This window comes from Anabrus simplex, chromosome 1 (assembly GCF_040414725.1).
Source record: "Anabrus simplex isolate iqAnaSimp1 chromosome 1, ASM4041472v1, whole genome shotgun sequence".
Taxonomy (NCBI): domain Eukaryota; kingdom Metazoa; phylum Arthropoda; class Insecta; order Orthoptera; family Tettigoniidae; genus Anabrus; species Anabrus simplex.
The window spans coordinates 231,955,900-231,961,899 of NC_090265.1; positions in this window are offsets into that span (position 1 = coordinate 231,955,900).

The following is a 6,000-nucleotide window of genomic DNA, read 5'->3' on the forward strand; positions in this document are numbered from 1 at the left end:
GGGTGTCTGTTTCTTTCCCAACTTTCATTGCCTGTATTTCGTTTTTTAATCTGTTGCCCTCACTGGTATTGATAATGCTCTGTGTATCACGATATTCAGTTCTGCTAACACGTGTGTGTTCTCAGTTGGTGGGATGCATTGTCTACTGTTGCTGAAGTCTGAGTGGGTTTCTTGTACATTTCATCTGACAATTTGTAATTATCTAACGATTTATCTTCTTGTTAGTTTCTGTTTCCATTATGAATATGATTGACCTGTGTAAGGACCTCAGTGCTGCCGGACTGAATACTGAAATACACAGAGCAATATCAATACCAATAAGGGCAACAGATTATAAAAAATGTGTTTTGCGCGTTTGGATGCAAATTATGTCATCAACATATCTGCTACATGTATGATCCCTTTAGATATCTAGTTGGTTAAGAAGTGTTTTTCAATGTTATTTAGGTAAATATTCACAATTAACCCTGGAATTGGTGAGCCTATGGCTAAGCCTTCCCCTTTTGCAATAGATTTGACGTCGATAGTCTAAGATACCGTTACAAGTGTGTTAGAGTTTCTTCGCGTATCAACAGACTGAAAAATCTTAAAAGTTATATTAACTGAGTTGACACCGGAAAGGAATGGCTTCCTTCCTGACAAGCAAAAGCCTTAGTTTCGGTGAAACGTAGTACAGGCCATTGTAAGGTCGATATCCACTGTTTGAATGTCTGGAGCGGAGTGCTAATGTATTTTCTCTCATTCGTATAGAGCACGTACCTGACTGTCTATATTTTGATGTCATGAGTCACTGTGCATGGCCCATCACGAAGTTAAAAATCAGGAAACCCAACGCTGATCCTTGATGAAGGATTATTATTATTATTATTATTATTATTATTATTATTATTATTATTATTATTATTATTATTATCATTATTATTATTATTATTATTATTATTATTATTATTATTATTATTTCTACATCCTTTTTCCCAAATGAGGAGCACGCTTGAACTTATTTACGTGATGATTTTGCCTGCTTCTCTTCCCAAAATATCTTCAACCTCTCACTGAAATTCTTACGTTCTTCTGTCGAGGTTTTATTAGTTATAGCTTTTGGTTCCACGAAACAATGATTATAAATAAGTGTTCTGAAAGCATATAGGTTCTTCTTCTTCTTCCTATTCTCCTCTTTCTTCTTCTTCTCTTATATTATTATCAGTACAGTTCATTCCTTTTCAATTGAAGAAAACCTATTCTCATCTTAAATAACTAACTTGTTTCTACAGTGAACATTGCCGCATTCACGTCATCTCTCGGGCAACGAATCGAATTAAAACCAAATATTTCGCAGGTTCAAAGAGATTACTCTCTCATAAGAAACGTGATCTGTGGCAGACTCAGCTAAGAGCAGGCATCGTAAGCCTGTGAACGTGTGATCTAGGCATAAGACTTCTATGCTATCTTGCCTCTGTCACGCACACTAATATAATTGAGTCACGTGATAAATCGGTGACTGTACAGCCGGTTTATCGACCACAGGTCAGGGTCAAATATTGTATTTGAGAAAAATTCCATATGTTTCATGATCATACGAGTTAAATTGTCTTCGAAAAGTGGAAGCACAATCTCACCTTTTTAACATCTAAGATACAAAGAAGCAGATAAAACTACAGACACTCACGGGAGCTTTGGGCACATTAGTTACTAACTTTCTGTTGGAAGTTGTGACAGCCCGTCGCCTTCCTATCTCGCACAAAAGCTTTGCAGAACAAGGTGACGCATAGGAGCTTCCATAATTCGAGTGAACTACAGAACACTCCACTGTACATAACGCGTCAAGTAGGAATGACTGATTTGCTGAAACAATGGTTATGAATTAGTTAACACAGATATTCTCGTGGAATGAAGAAGACACAGAGTACAGATTTGTTTTTTGTTTTTTTGTGTTTCCATAGAACTCTTCTGCGACTCTCTTACTCAGGCGATAACGGGTGTACTAGTAAGAAAGGAAAATAAAAGTAAATGAAGTAAGTTAAAATCTAATTTATTCATTGATAAGTCAGCAACATCCTACATACGGCTGATTGTCATGAAGTGATCGTAACATGTGTAAGAAATGAATACACGTAATCAAACTCGGCTGTAGATTAACGTATACAACTTGTCATAACTCGGATAAATGCTTGCATAAGTGTAAGAAATTCAAATTCAATGAATCAATTTAATCGGACGTCACCAAATAAAACCGTATTATTTACTCTGCCATGAACAACAAATTTCTTCAAATCCAAAATTTTATGTGACTTCAGAACTTGCCGATTCTTACTTCGTGAGCTAAAACAAATCATTTTACGTGGTGAATACGATCCGATAGGCCCCTACCAAAGATATTGTCAATATTACTTGGGTTATGAGATTAGTATAGAAGTAGCTCACTTCTTAACCAAATATGATATCACTCGCAAAAAATGATAATATCACTTATAATTAATATCACATGCAAACGTATGATCTGTAAATATATATTTTGAATAGAAACCAGTATCTATACAGCGGTGTCTTATCAATATAACATAAATCTCAAGTGGAAGACGCACACAAAATTCCAAATTCTTTACATCAACAAAGAACACTTCAATAATTATTGCATCGGGTGGTTGATCAGAACAGAAGAATGTTGGGTTGGTCATGCCGTAATCTTCACAATGTAATGCAAAAATGTGCAACAGTACAAGACAAGCACCGCAACTTTAATTCGAAAAGAATCTCTAAGGGCGAATCCAAACTTCATTCTCACTAAAATGTATCACTCTGGGGAATATCGACCTCTTCCATACAACTCCGCATATTTAAGAGACACATATAAGTTCAAAAATGTATTTCTGTCCCATGTGATTTCCAACATTACTAGCTGTACCGGGCGGTACACCTCCACGCCGCTAATTCAAACCTTGCGCCCGTTGAAACTCCCCTACTGGAAGAAGTCTGAACCTTGTCTTATGTGTTAATTTTCAAGTTATCCTGAAGATGTCACTACTTGGAGATTTTGAAGTTTCTGAACTGTGTTGTTTTCGACGTATTTTTGTTTTGCTTGTAGTAAGAAGTGTGAACATTCTCTTCTAGAGGACACTACTGAAGAACTACAACGGCGCACCCTAGTGCGAAGTGAAAGAACTGCTTTTTTTGGAGAAAATTTAATTTCAAAAGTTTGTTCTTTGCTAAATTTATTTCAGTCATTGTTTAAGTTGGCAATATTAACCCTTTCATTCCCCTTGTTTTGAATTTAGCCAATCCCGAATTTCTTTAATTAATTTTCCACCAATAATGTGTTTCTTCTTCATCTTGTGTAGGGGTTTTCTTTATCCACCAATAAAATGTTTGTGGGCGGGTGTTTTCCTTCCTGAAACGCCTCGAACTTTCTGCGAGAGTATATAAACTGCTGATTTTAGGGTCTCCGGTCCACTTCAGTACCATCTTTCAGTGTGTAAAGTACATAGCAGGGGGCGGGTAGCGCCTCTTTCTTCGGGCAGCAGTTCAACAACCAGGTAATGGCCGATTAATAACTTCTTTTCTTGCTAGCTCAGCAGTTTAACTCTCGGGGCGGGTCCGAAGCTTTTCCACCATGTAACCTTCCCTAATATGTAACGAATCTTTGTATTTATTCTATCTTTTAAGCTTCATATTGGGATAGAGAGTGCTTAACCCTCTCGAGCTCCCTCTCATATTGCATTGAGGTGAACTTATTTTCACAACCGTTTCATCCTTAACGTAATGTAAATTTGTTTCCTTCTAAAAGTCACCTCTTTAGTATGGGATTAGCCCTTGCATTAACGGCCTAGTGCCAAGTAGGTTTTAAACAAAGTGTATTAGGAGCGCAAGTTCACCTCCTCTCAAATTGGTATTTTAGAGGCCAGGTAATTAAATTTTCTCACTTAATAGGCCTCAGTAGGTTGGGTATCTTTACCCCCTGTGTGTATGTCATTAGAGGAAAACTTGAAGGTGGAGTTTGGTGTGGCCGTTGATAGGCTTAACCTGTGAGAGCAGATCGCTCTTTTGAAGTTTGTTTCTGCGCGCCTCGAGGAGACTTTATGATGTAATTTGGAGCAAGTGCTCCTGGGCTTGATTGGGTTCTTCTGCCCCTTTGTTGAATTCTGTATATCGTAAAGTTGGGCTAATTGCTCAAGAATTGTGTGTCTGGCTCTCGGAGCTCCAAATCCTGTAATTTTACATTCTCGATTAGTGGTTTTGCTACTCTGTACCTGCCATTCTTGTTATTGCTAAGAAAATATAACCTTATTAAATTTTAAATTCACTTTAATTTCGTAGCCTGAGACCTGTTCACCCCCCGCACCTTCTTTCACCTCTAACTACCACGGAAAACTCCGTAACAAGTGGTAGTAGAGCGTGGTTGAATGGGTCTCAATTTAGCCCCTTTTGACGGCTAAACATTGCTTTGATTCGAACTCTAACAATTTTCTCTGTTGCTGGAAATTTTGATATTTTCTTTTTCAAAATTGTTCTGTCATCATGCCCGGCCCTCGCGATGTTCTCCATCTCAACTATTTGCGCAAGGAGGAGTTGATCTATGAATTAACTATTAGAAATGTCCAATCTGGAGGCACGGTTGCAGTAGACACAAACAAGCTTAGAGAGTCCCTTGATTTGCCCATTTCCATCCCCACTTTGGGAGAGAAAGAAATTGACGACTCTCTTTCCACGATCACCGAGAATACTACTGGGCTAGCATCTGTAGTTAGTTTTTTTGACGAAAATGATCCTTCTCCGAATCAAATTAAGCGTGTGCAAGCCAGGCTATTTCATTTTTCAAATAGAGTTAACGATCTGTTGTCTCTGAAGTTGAATGACGTTCAGAGGAAGGAAGCTAGTACGTTGCTTGAAAGTATTTCTGAATTATCCAGTAAGGTTACCCAATTGTTAACTGGGGAAGTTCCTCCCAAAATCGATCAACCCACCACGGTGAATGTAGGTAGCGAGGAAGAGCCTCCTAAGGGAGAAGTCAATAGGATAACCGTTGGAGCTCAAACGATCTCTGCCCCCATTGGACAACGAGTCTGAACGCCGTGCATCGTTGAAAAATGTACGTTCTGAATTAACTTCCTTGCCACTGAAACCTTTACCTACTATGTCACCTGGGTTCAGCAGCTTGCCTCATCCATTGGCAATGTTGCCCAGAGGTATCTCGAAGTTTTCGGTTAACACTACCAGTGAAGTTATTTCTTTCTTAAGGTTTTTAGTTGAATTTCAGGATCATGCCCTTGTTTTTTCTCTTTCTCCATGTCAGATTTGGCAAATCATCTATCCCTATGCAATAGGTATTCTCTCAGACAAAATAGTAAGAGGCATAGCTGAACAGTCATCTATTGAAGATTTTCACGCACACTTGCTTGCAAATTTTATTCCTGCTCGCGCGAGGTCATCGCTGATTCAGAAGTACTATTATCGAGTACAAAGATTGGATGAAAATCTGGCTGATTTCATACAAGACATTAAGTTTTATACTAGGGTGTTTGCTCTACATTTTTCTGAAGATCAGATTGTACAGGCTATTGTAGAAGGAATTTCACCATCCTATAGGTCATATTTGTGTTTCGCGGCGTGCCCGCAAACCTTCTCTGAACTTGAAGCATTGGCCGTCTCAGCGGAAGGAGTTAGATACGCCGATTCTTTGCGTGTCGCGAAAGAACCCCCGCCTTCTTTTAGTAATACTCGGCCTCCACCTCGCCGATCAGTCACACCTCGTAAATGTTACGCTTGCGGGTCGCCTGACCATCTTCGGAACAAGTGTCCATTGATCAAATCTAGTAGGGCAAATAATGGAGCTGGCTCATCACAAGGCTGTTTTAAATGTGGGGCTTTCTCACATATCGCCAAGAATTGCCCAAATTCAAATAGCACCCCCTCCTGCTCAACTTCTGGTGCAACTTCCACCAATGTCACTAATAATAAGTGACTAGCGGCTTCGGCTGAGTCGACTAATTCTGCTTCCCAAGGCTC